Source organism: Phodopus roborovskii, unplaced genomic scaffold, assembly GCF_943737965.1.
Source record: "Phodopus roborovskii unplaced genomic scaffold, PHOROB, whole genome shotgun sequence".
In the NCBI taxonomy this organism is placed as follows: domain Eukaryota; kingdom Metazoa; phylum Chordata; class Mammalia; order Rodentia; family Cricetidae; genus Phodopus; species Phodopus roborovskii.
Window position 1 is genome coordinate 2,588,653 of NW_026126407.1, and position 13,499 is coordinate 2,602,151.

Genomic DNA, 13,499 nt, shown 5'->3' on the forward strand with positions numbered 1-13,499 from the left:
CTATCTATAGAAATAAAAAAACAAAGGAAAACACACATACATTTTAACCCCAGAACCTGGGAGATAGTTTTCTGTGTGTATATTTTTAAATTAAATTTAACTATTTCATGTATATTCAAGTTTTGCCTGAATATGTATGTGTACTACATGCATGCAGTGCCTTTGCAGGCCAACAGAGGGCATCAGATTCCCCTGGAACTGGAATTATCCCCAGGTACTATATGGAATGCTAAAAATTGGACCCAAGTCCTCTGGGAGAGCAGCCAGTACTCTCTGCTGCTGACTTATTACTCCAGCCCACATTTTTATTTATTTAGTGACATGGTCTCACCATATAATTCTGGCTAGTCTGTAACTTACTCTGTAGAACAGGCTGGCTTTGAGTTTACAGCCTGTCTTTGCCTTCCAAGTGTTGGTATTAAAATATATGTCACCTCACCTAAAATATTTTTTAAAGGTGTGTTGTTTATGTGTATATGTCTGTGTGAATATATGTCACATGTATATTGGTACCCACAGAAGCCAAATAAGGCACTGGATCCCCTAGTGCTGTTGTTACAGGCAGCTGTGAACTGTCCAACATTGGTGCTGGGAAAGAACAGCAACTGCTCTTAGCCACTGAGCCATCTCTGCAGCTCCTGGAGGCCTTTTCTCTAATTCCTGTTTATGTCTTTCTCCACCCCAACCTACCTCCAGGTTCTCAGGTAGCCCCTATTTTGTTATGTAGTTGACCTTGAACTTGTGACCCCCCAGTATTGCTGGCATGAGTCATTTTATGTGCTGCTGGTGCATATTAGATGGCCAATTTACCAACTGAACTACATCTCTATCTGACTTTCCCTTCCAAAACATTGCAGATAAACATCTTTCTGGCTGTATCCAGACACTGGTTAGAGAGACATGCATGGCTTTGCCTTAGTGAGGACCGTATCAGGTGGAAAAGACATTGACAAAACCTGAAGGTACCTAGTAGAGATGAATGCAAAAGGTGGTCCAAGTAGGTGATTAAAGCTAAATCCTAAAGGATCAACAAATGGCAGTAGGACTGTGTGTACTAAGATCAGGTATGAATCTGCATAGGAGCTGCTTGCTGTTGTTAGTGTGATTGTGACACTCTGAGTCTTAGGCATTGATTGCTTCATCTCTGAACCCCTTTAGGATAATCCAGTGATCACATGGCTGTAAATGAGTGGGGCTACAGTTGATAATTCATCAGATGATAAGCCCATTATGTCTGTGAAGGGCTCTACCAGTGGCTGGGTGGTGGCGGCACATAGCTTTAATCCCAGCAATTGGGAGGCAGAGGCAGACGGATCTCAGTGAGTTCGAGGCCAGCCTGGTCTACAGAGTGAGTTTCAGGACAGCTGGGACTGTTACATGGAGAAACCCTGTCATAAAGAAAGAAAGAAAGAAAAAAAAAAAAAAAAAAAAAAAAAGGAAGGAAGGAAAAAGAACAAATCTATCCTGTCATCTCTGTTCTCTGAATGCAATCAGTAAAGCAGGCTGGAAGCAGGAGGCTTGCTCAAATGGTCCCAACATGACCCTCCACTTGTATACCATCAAGCCAGGTCAGGGGAGGAAACTGGTTTTGTGTAAAACAGGACCCAGAGGCTGCAGTGGGCAGTTTCTGTTTCCTAGGCATTCACCTCTGTGCAGCAGTAGCATAGAACATGTGATCTGCCCTAAAGCTGTGGCAGCCTGCTGTGGCTCCTCAGGGAGCTGTCCAAGTCCTCTGCAGAGCTGGAGTTAGCCTGTCCCTTCTCTAGGAAGGATGTCCTACCACAAGAATGCATGTGCTTTGCCCAGCTTCTCCATCTGGTTGCTGTAGCATTGTTTTGCAGCTCCTGTGTCTGGCTCTGCACACTCTAAAACGCACAGGAACAGTAGAGAAGAGGGAGGCATGTTTCCAAGAGCTCATTAGCTGTGAGCAGCTCCATAGGCAATGAGCTATGTGGTTAACCAGGCTAGGGAAAGCCTGGGAAGCTCCAGTAAACATTCAACTGGCTTGGCTTGCTGAAGCAATTTATATCCAAGAAGGGGGAATTACCAGAAACACTGAAGGAATGAAGGAGCATGTTTGCCAGATGGTTCCTGGAGCACAATGGCATCTGCAGAAGGACAGTCTGCAGGGGTAAGTCCTTTCACCAGAGAGCAGACTCCCGCTGAAGGCTCATTCATTATCCCAGGGTTTAGGAAGAGTTTGGTGGCTAGGAACACACCCACGCTTGTCCTTGCTTCCCAGAACCTGGCTGCTGTGACTGCCTAAAGCAGAATTTTCAGGACTGGGCTTCTCCAACTGCCTCCTGGCTCTGCTGTGTTAGCCACCAGCCGCCTGTGTCTTCTTTCCTAACCTAAACCAGTAAATCCATCCTCCCCACTGCCTGATGTCATTTGCTCCTTAATGTAACCAAGGCATTAACCAGCACAGCTTGAGTTCTGGTGACAGGGGTCTAGTTGTGTTGCCAGGGCAGGAGAAGGGAGTGTGTAAGTGGGTTACAAAGGAGTAGCTGAAAAGCATTTAAATGCACACACTGTGTTAATACAGAACATTCAAGAGTTCACTGGTTTTGCTCAGATCATACATGTGTGATGGGAGATGTCATTCTGTATATGTTTCTCATACTGGTTAATGAATAAAGCACTGTTGGCCAATAGGAAAGGAAGATAGGAGGGACTAGGAAACAAGGAGGAAAGAGGAAGTAGGAAGGAGGAGTCAGCATGGAGAGACTGGGGAGACGAGACGCTGGCCCCTTTCCCCGGTAAGAAGACCACGTGGAAATATCAGATTAAAAAGAAATGGGTTAATACTTAAGACAGAGCTAGCCAATAAGAAACAAGTAATGGGCCAAAAGAATAATATCAAATACAGAGTCTCGGTGTGTTAATTGGGGCTGGCGCAGCGGCGGGACAAGACTAGGCGGCGGGCAGAAAACCATACTCCTTACACATGTGTCTTCATTAAACTACAGGATTGGAATAGAGACTTGGTGGGTCTTGGTTTTGCTACCTGTCTCAGGTGTGTGGGGTGGGGGGATGGAGAGTGGGGGAGAGGTGAGTAGACATCAGCACAAAGGTATCTCCATGAGCAGAACCCCAGTGATGATGTCATGTTTCTAATGACAGATGGCTTCACTCTGCAGAAGCCAACATCATAGCTATGGAAAGAGTTTGTGGAGACCAATACATGGGGCATCATGACAAGAACTCATTAAAATCTCATAATCAGACGCCTGTGTTGTAGTGCTATCGCAAGCCCTCCTAATTATCAAGGTGTCTTTACAAAGCCCAACATTTTCTACATCAGAGGACCACAGCTGTCAGTGTCCTGTCAGGTTTGGTGGGAAAAAAAATTATTCATCTAAAAGTACACCTGTATCTGGTAAGTGAATGTGCTTCCTTGGGTTTATTTAGTTAGTTTGGTGCTTATTTTGATACAAGGTCTCTTCCTATGGCTCTGACTGGCCTGGACCTCACTACCTAGACTGAGCTGGCTCTGAACTTGTAGTGATCTTCCTGCCTCTGACTTCCAACTAATGGGATCACAAGTGTGAGCTTACACCTGACAGACTTCTTTCTTTTCAGTTTCCAGTGTTTTATTTTTGTGGTGTTGAAGACCAAATGCAAGGCCCCATATAAAGTTGGCCGGTAGCTACTTGCCCAGCCTCATGTTTCTTTGGGATGTTTGTTGTTTTTCAGACCGGGTTTCTCTGTGTAGCCCTGGCTGTACTGGTGTCCTGGAACTCACTCTGTAGACCAGGCTGGCCACAAACTCAGGGATCTGCCAGCCTCTGCCTTGAGAATGTTAAGATTGTCAGGCGTTGGTGGTGCATGCCTTTAGTCCTAGCACTCGGAAGGCAGAGGCAGGTGGATCTCGGTGATTTTGAAGCCAGCCTGGTCTACAGAGTGAGTTCCAGGACAGCCAGGACTGTTATACAGAGAAACCTTGTCTCAAAATACATATATTAAAGAAAAAAAAGTGCTGAGATTAAAGGTATGTGCCACCATGGTTTTCTTCTTTGAGATTTAAATAACGCTATTACCATCCATCTTGCTAGGATGCAGATAATAAGGAGAAAACGGACAGGGTATGGCTCAGGCAGCTCTCAGTAAGGATCAGTCTCCTCCCTCCTGCCAACAGACTCAACACATGGTATCAAAATCAGAAATAAATTATTTCAAAGATGAGCTCACCTTGGCATCTTGCTTGGATACATTCACTTTCTAAAAAGACCATATATAGCGGTTAGAAAAAATCTAACCAGGTAACCGAATTTGCAGTTTATAGCAGGAGGAGAGCTAAAATAGTTTCCACAGATGACATAGCTGATGTTTTAAAAGGCAATACAAAGAAACCATTTCCCAATACAATGTCACAGGACTTTGTGTTTGACCTCTTCTATCTCCATCCTTGACACAGGAAGCACCCAGTTGGTGCCTAATAATAAATATGCACTAAATACTGCCTCCTAATAGGCACTGCAGTAGCAAAGTTGGCTACGAGCCACATGAAGTCCTGGAGCTACAGTGCCCTCTAGTGGAAAGAACAGCCATAGCACCCCCACTGGGACGAATCACCAGGAAAAGCATCCTGGGCAGACTCCTTAATATAACATCTACTCAATGCAGGCACCAAGGCAGACTTCAGAAAGTAATAATCAACACTCTTTCAAGAAGTGCCTTCCTGGGGCTGGAGAGATAGCTCAGAGGTTAAGATCACTGACGCTCTTCCAGAGGTTCTGAGTTCAATTCCCAGCAACCACATGGTAGCTGGCAACTATCTGTAATGAGATCTGCTGCCCTATTCTGGTCTGCAGGGATACATGTAGAATAATGTTATAATAAAAAAAAAAATCTTTAAAAAAAAAGAAAGTGCCTTTCTAAGTGTATTAATTAGAATTTCAGTCACATGTTCTTTTTTGTTTTTGTTTTTTTCAAGACAGGGTTTCTTTCTGTAACAGCTTTGGCTGTCCTGGAACTGGCAGACCAGGCTGGCCTTGAACTCACAGAGATCCACCTGTCTCTGCTTCCCAAGCTCTGGACTTAAAGGTGTACAGCACTATCAACAGGCCACATTTGTTCTTCAAAATTCATTAGGAGTTGCTGGGCAGTGGTGTCAAGTTCTAGAATATCCAGGGCTACACAGAGAAACCCTGTTTTGAAAATACAAATAAAAAAACCAAACCCTATTATAGCGGTACACAATGAAATATTTTCAGGTGAAATAATGTGTTGTCTGGAATGTGTTCCAAATAATTCCAGAGATTGTGGGAGAACAGATAAAACTAGACTGCCCTAGTTGATTATTGTTGGAGCTTGGTGATGGGCACAGGAGGCTTCATTACACTGTTTGCTCTAAGTTTTGTTTTTGGTTTAGATGTAACTAAAATCAATCCCTGCTAAAAGACATTTTATCTTGACTGTCCATGAAAGGGCACACAGATCCAGTAAAAGTCAGCTGTTTCTGGGTATTGGCAGCTTCTGCAGGATGGGATGTTATAGATCCCTTTCATCTGGCACACCTGAGCTGTGTGGTCAGACGAGCTTAACTGCTCTGCTTAACAACTGTACCATTTGAAAGTGCTTCTGTTCTTTTATTTATACTGGGTAACATCGAGGGAAACCAGACACTGGTGGACAGAACTTTCAAGGGGTGGCTTCAATGTCTACTCAGACCTGGGGAGCCAGCCAGCTGTTCTTATGTTCTCTGCACACTGCAAATCACCCTCTCGCCACAAACAACTCCGGAACTATGACCCGACAGAATGTGCTGTCTGACAGAGCATGGGCAAGCAGAGGTGGGGCAGACTCCCTTCTGCCAACAGTTTACATAAGCACAACTGTATCAGCAGCCTGCCAGCTGCCAACTCTTCTGGAAGATATTCGGCACTTTCCCTATCCTGGCTAAAAATAAGTCCTGGACTCTCCTGGGCATTTGCAGGTGCTGTGCTCACTGTGCCATGCTGGGCTTTTCTCGAAGTGGTGTAATTCAGAAACATTGGGCTGCTTATACCACGTCCATGGGGGAGGCTCTGCATGGTCCCTAGGGGAAGGCTCACAAGCAAAGTTAACTCTGAGAGAGCTTTTCTGCCTCTCTAAAAGCTAAGCCTAGTCCCATTGCAAGGCTAGGTCTACATCAAGCCAATCTAACTCATTAGCCTCAGTTCCATTGTATTTATAATGGGAGTGGTGGTGATAATTATGATTCTTTGTTATTACAATTAAATGACATGTGAGAACTCTAGAAATCACAATTTATTAAATGTGCTATTTTTCAGGGGCGTTTTCTTTCTTTCCTTCTTTTTTAAAGACAGGGTCTCCTTCTGAAACCACAGGCTGGAGCTTGCTATGTAGGCCAAGTGATCCTCTTGCCCCTGACTTCTGAGTGTTTGAATTACAGGTATATACCACTATGCTTGGCTATTTTTTTTTACACTCCCAACTCTTCAAATCAATAGCCTCAACCTTCCTAATGCTTCAAACCTTTAACATCTGACATTGTGGTAACTTCCCAACCATAAAATTATTTCATTGCTACTTCATAACTCTAATTTTTCTGCTATAAATTATAATTTAAACATGTGTTTTGTTATGGTTTAGGTGACCCCTGTGAAAACCCTCAGGTTGAGAAGCACTGCCTTAAATTGAATCTCACTTCATCCAATAAATAAGCATCTGCTATTCCTGGTATCATTCTAGAAACAGTGACCAAAACAGACAAAACTGTGGCCTTAGGGAGCTTACAGTGTCTGGAGATTAACAAGTAACAAAGTTTATTAATTATATAGAGGAATATTGCTGGATGTGTTGGTGCATTCCTTTAATCCCAGCACTCTGAAAGCAGAGGCAGGTGGATCTCTGTCAGTTCCAGGCCAGCCTGCTCTACAGAGCTAGTTGTAAGACAGCCAAGCCTAAACAGAAAACCCTGTCTCAAAAACAAAAACAAACAAACAAAAAAACTACTAAATAAATAGTATAATATAGCATATAGCAATGGGTGTGGCTGGGCATGTGATCCTAGTACAGGAGGCTGAGGCAGGAGGACTGACTTTGCTCACTTTGCTCAGGCTACAAAACAAGACTGCATCAAAAAGAGTGGGGAGACAGCACGGGGTGAGAAGATGGCTTATCATTCAATGCTCTTGCAGAAGACCGGAACTCAATTCCCAGTGACCATGACAGCTCACAACTGCCTGTGACTCTATCTGGCTCCAGGGCATTCAATACCTCTGGCTTTGGCAGGCCATTTTTACTTTTAAAAGACTATAGTGTTTAAGATGGTGGTAAGTACTATGCATAAAAATGAAGAAGTATTCAAGATATCAAGATAGGAAGTGACTGTAGGATGGAGGAGTGAACTCCTAAGCAGGCAGACCTTGTTTAAGATGACATCTGAATACCCCTGAAGGAAGTTAGAAATTCTATGTAGATATGGGACATGAGCATGACTACCAGAGTGTCAATCAAGTACAGAGGCCCTGGAGTAGATGCTTATATTATACAGTTTATGAATAAAGGGTAGCAGAGTAGCTGGAGGAGTGAAAATATGAGATGAAGTCAGGAGACAGTGTGCTAAGAGGCCTTATTGGCCATTTAAAAAATGTCTAAAAACATGTCTTTATATCATTCCATTGCTGCATGTTTGAGACAGAGTACCATTATGAAGCCCAGGCTGGCTTCAAACTCATGATTCTCTTGCTTGAATCACCTTTGTGCTGGCATTACAGGTGTGAGACCAACTCCAGCTCTCTTATGTTAGACTATGAGGAACACTCTAGCTGTCCTGTGGAGGAAAGTCTGAAGATGGGCAAAGGTAGAAATTGGGAGATTTAGAGATATTAAACAACAAACAAAACCCAAATTGGAATCTTAGAGATATAAAATACAATGTCTAAAAGAGACAGACATTGGAAAGCATATGAGAAAAAGTCAGCTTGCAGACATAGTATTATGTAAATAAAACAGGAAAAACCTAAAATCGATCGAGTATCACTGAGCAGTGGGACATCAAGCCTGGAGAAAGAGCGAGCTGGAGAGACAGCTAGGTGGCGAATAGCAACCACTGTTGCAGCAGAGGACCTGACTTTGGTTCCTAAAACACCTACACAGGTTAACTCTAGCTCCAGGAGAGCCAGTGCTCTCTTCCGGATTCTCTGCACTCTATACATAATTTAAAAAGACAAATTAAAGGGGCTGAAGAGACAGCTGAGCAGTTAGAAAACCGAGATCCTCTGCTCTTCCAGAGGATCCTGGTTCAATTACCAGCACCCACGTGGTGACTCACAACCATAACTATAGTTCTAGGGGATCTGATGCCTTCTTCTGACCTCCTTGGTCACTGAACACAAATTATACATATACATGTATGCAGGCAAAACACTCATACACATAAAAGTAAATTTTAAAACAACAAAATACTTATAAATGCTAGGCCAATGAGATATCTGTCCATAATGGTACCACTAAGTCTGACAATCTGAGTTCAATACCCAGAAAGCCACACTGTGGAAGGAGAGAACTGATTCGTATAAATTAACCTCTGACCTCCACATCCATGCCATGGCATGTACATATTCCCTGCTTCACAAATAAATAAACGTGTAAAACCATTACAAATCAGACACAAGGAAGTCAATGAAATCTAAATGACTGCAGATTTATTGTAATAACAATGAAGGAGGCTGGAGTAGTGGAGCACACCTTTAGTCCCAGAAGGAGAGGCAGGTAGATCTCTGTGAGTTTGAAGCCAGTCAAAGCAAAACTGCTGGGTGATGGTGACACATGCCTTTGGTCCCAGCACTAGGGAAGCAGAAGCAAGCAGATCTGAGTTCAAGGCCAGCCTGGTCTACAGAGCAAGCTTTAGGACAGCCAGGGCTACAAAGAGAAACCCTGAGTGCTGAGATTAAAGGGCCACTAGGCCTGCACAGAACCTCTATTCTTGTGTTTTTATTTTGTTTTGTTTTTCCAAGACAGGGTTTCTATGTGTAGCCTTGGCTGTCCTAGAACTCACTGGTTAGTCTGGCTCTCAGGATTCTCTGATCCTGGTTTGAGCAGGCCTCCCTGTAGCATGAGATGGACCAGTCTACTGTACTCTGAGAAGATGGGGGAAGGGGAGCAGCTCATCTTTTCCCTGGAGTAGGAGGGCAACTGAGAGCATTCAGATATTTTGAGATAAAACTGTTACCATGGGAATGTTTCTCTATCTTTTCCCTTAATGATGGGTAGAAACAATGAACTGTACAGCTCTCAGAATTCTAGAAATAGGGAGAATAAGAAAAGGAAAATGAAAGCTAGAAGAATAAATCCCTAAAAAAGGATTGCTTAGTTCAATTAAAACTGCACTGGCTGCATTCTAGGAGAATGTGAGGTGTTCATAGACCAAAAATTTGTCCTAAGGTTAGGTTTCCCAAGAGGCTACTACAGTTCACGGGTCCTGAAAGTGAGCAGACTCTTAGACACTTTCAGTAAGAGCAGTGTTGAGGTGGGGACTGGGGACAGAAAACTGGAAACCTAATACATTCAGATGCTTCTAAATCCCCTTTATCTTGTTTTGTACAGGAGCCAAATTTATAGTCTCTCCATGCCCAGGACCTCGGACTGTCCCAGGCCAGGATGGTATACATTTCTGTCTTGCAAACTCGGAGCATCTTAAGTTGTATCTTCCAACAAAGGCTATCAACTAAGAGACTGCCTGAAAACTGTCAAGGGAACTCCTATTTCTCTAGGACACATGATTTCAAATAATCTACCTGCAAAATTAACGCTCTTCTTTAGTTGGTATTTTACCTGTGGGCCATCTTCCCACACTCTCAAAGGGCTTGTTGCCTTTTTTCTTTTCACAGTCTTTTTTTTTTTTTTTTTTTTTTTTGAGACAGGGTCTCATTATGTAGCCCTGGATGGTCTGGAATATGTAGACCAGGTTGGCTTTGAACTCACAGAGATCCACCGAGGCGGGGTCTTTATCATGGAGCTCTGGCTGGGAGCCTAGAACTTGCATAAGCCAGCCATCTCTTAATTGTTTTTATCTAATTGCTAGCCAAGCAGAGCTTCTCATTGGGCCTGGACATAGTCATTTCCCCTTTCCAAATGTAAATCCTACATGTGGCTGAACCCCAATGGCAATGCAAGGTGACATTCTGTCTACACCGGCTGGCAAAAGAGTTGTACTCTGGTGTATTTCAGCTGCCACTTACAGCTAACGGCCTAGCACTGTTCCCATGCTGTTTGAGATGAATACCTATCCTGTTCCAAGCACATTATTACACAGTGTACTTTCAAATTCAGCTGCTGTTTTGACAGATTGTACAAAAGTATGAATTTCAATTCTTATACAAGCCAAGCTGGGGGCAGTTCTTTCAGTGAAATGGGAACTGACCGCCAACTCCAGCAACAGACACACAGGCACTTGAACTTTCCAACTTAGTAAGACACTTTTTGTTGTTGTTATTGTTGAGACAGGGTTTCTCTGTGTAAGAGCCCTAGCTGTCCTGAAACTCTCTTTGCAGACCAGGCTGGCCTCTGCCTCCCAAGTGATGGGATTAAAGGTGTGTGCCACTACCCCAAAGCTGACAGACAACTCTTTTAAGTGTGAATTATTTCAGGTCTAAATTGAACATCACCTTCTGCAGAACTTTCAGGGAACTCAACTGAAGAAAAATCTCTGGTGACTTAGCTACCACTGCACTTATATAACTTCTCTACTTACTATGACTTCTCCCCATAGGAATGGAAGGCCAGGCACCACCATTTCAAATTATTTCACACATGCCCCAACATCCAGTTCAGAACCCATATAAAGGAGGCTCCAAATACATAGACACCTGCTCCACTTCCATCCTTTGTTTCCATACAAACACATTCTTCCCAGTGTTGTACATTTCCAATTCCAAAATAATCAGGTGATTTAACAACTGCTGCTCAATTAAATCACTTTCTGTCGTATAAGTACCTCGCGATAACCGATTGCGCCACTGGAGCACCCTTAAATCACTTTCTGTACATCTAAAAATGAACTCCATTTTTTTTTTTTTTTTTTTTTTTTTTTTAAACCTGAGACAGGTTTCTCTGTGTAGATTTGGAGCGTGTCCTGGAACTTGCTCTGTAAACCAGGCTGGCCTCAAATTCAGAGATCCTCCTGTCTCTGCCACCCAAGTGATGCAATTAAAGTGATGCAACATCAAAGCCTGGTGAACTCTAGATTTTTAATGGTCAAGTAAACCCAAGAGAGCCAGGTGTGGTGGCTCATAACTTTATCCCCAGTACCTGGGAGGCAGAAGCAGGTGGAACTCTGAATTTGAGGCTGGCCTTATCTAATAATAGCATGTTTAGTGAGATACTGTCTCAAAAAAACAAAACAAAGAATATGCAAGGGACTGGGGAGAGATGACTCAGTGTAACCATGAGGACTATGGTTTAGATCCCAGAACCCACGTAAATACCATTGGGCATGGAGGGCTGCACGTAATTCAAGTTCTTAGAAAGTAGAGATGGGATTTCCTTGAGAAAGCTAGCTAGACTAGGAAAATTTGCTTGTTCTGGGTTCAAATGAGAGACCCTGCTTCATCAATAAAGTGAAAAGCAATTAAGAAAGACACATGATGTCAACCTCAGGCCTTCTTATACACTGATAAACACACACATATATACTTTAATACACTTACATCAACTCACATTACCCATGAGAAAAAACAGAAACAAAAAAACTGATCATCAAAGAAAAATCCAGAAAGACTTCTGTGGCATGTAAAGATTGTGGGAAATCCTAATTTCAGTTACATGAAGTCTTACTGGAATGTAGTCACATTTGCTTACCTTGTGTCTATAGGGGTCTTCATTCTACACAGGGTTCTGTAGTGGAAGCCTGATGTTTGCTGTTTATGCCTTTTACAGAAAGAGTTTGCAACCTTTAAGTTAAACTGCTACATGCACTCTGATAGGAATCACTCTGATAACAAATCCTGGGTTATTCAATTATAAAGCACAATTCAAACTATAAATAGGAAAATGTTCAAAGAGAAAAATCATAACAAGTAGTCTCAGAATTGTCCATTTAAAAGATGATGCAACCGGTTTCAGTGAAAGTTTTTTTTGTGATACTTTAGTTCCTAATTCCCTCATTTTTCTTAGTATTCTTACAGCTTGCATTTCTGGAGCAAACTGTCAAAGTCAGAAGAAGCCTCATACTGTTTTTTTTTCTCTCTCTCATATTAACTAGTTCCTAAAGAGTATATAAGACAAAGGAGCACACCCACACACCTCCAAGCTGAAGAGGGAAACAGCGACATAACCTCTGCTCACCACACTGCCTCAGCTGACACAGATGAGGGTAGCCAGGCTGCACAGTGTGGGTCATTCACCAACAAAGACAAATGGGGTATGGTGGCCTTTAATTCTGGCACTTGGGAGGTGGATCTGTAAGTTCAAAGCAATTCTGGTCAACAAAGGGAGTCTTCAGGCCAGCCGAAGTACTTCTTAGGTGAGACCTTGTCTCTTAATTAATTAATTAGATGGAGGAAATAAGTTTAAATATATAAACCCAGCACTCTCCACACACATACCCCAACCCAACTGGATACAGGGTTTCTCTGTGTAGTCTGTACTGTTCTGGCACTCACTCTGTAGACCAGGCTAACCTGAATTCAGAGATCCATTTGCCTCTGCCTCCTGAGTGCTGGGTTTAAAGGTGTGTACAACCATGCCTGGCCACTTTCCATCTCTTGACAAACTGCTTTCTTTCCTGTTTATCAGAAACACAGCAATCTATAAGGCATATTATTTTAATTAAAACAAAAAGAAATGTGGGAAGAAATAGCTGTCTTTGAAACGTATGTTAATGAGATCAATTTATTTGGCACATGGGAAATTGCCAGAAAACAATAAAAATTAAGGACCTGAAAGATAGGCAGCAGGCAAAGGCACCTGCTTACCAAGTCTGACGGTCTGAGTTCCATTGCTAAGACCCACACTGTACCAGAGGACCAACTCTTCTAACTTGTCTTCTGACCACAAACATGCTGTGGCACACACACACTAGCCAATATACACAAAGATAAACCAAATACAGTATAATACAAAAAGTATAGAAAATTGCCAAATTTAATTTGCTTTTTCTTCAGGCTGGAGAGATGGCTCAGCAGTTAAAAGCACTGGCTGCTTTTTTAGAGGACCTGAGTTCAATTCCCAACAACCACACAGTGGCTCACAATCATCTGTAATGAAATCTGGTGCTCTCTTCTGGCCTTCAAGCATGCATGCAGGTAAGACACTGCATATATAATAAATCTTAAAATTTTTTTTTCTTCAAATTTAGAATGAAAATGGGAAAAGGAAGGAGAGACAGGGATAAGCAAAAGAACAAGTTTGTGATGGGCTAAGTTGTTATTAGTTGCTCACAAAGTGTGATCATGTGAGAAAATGTCCTCAGAAGAGCAGAGGGAAAAACCATCATGTTAAAGTAGGTGCAGGCAGAGGCACAATGGCCTCTGAGGACACATCTGTAGACT

At 42.7% G+C, this 13,499-nt stretch overlaps 1 protein-coding gene across 4 annotated transcripts in view; it reads right to left on the bottom strand.

Moving 5' to 3' along the window:
• The window catches only part of Rhot1 (ras homolog family member T1), a 375,056-nt gene that overhangs the window by 300,858 nt on the left and 60,699 nt on the right, over nt 1–13,499 (bottom strand). The gene's annotated exons all lie outside the window — the stretch shown is intronic.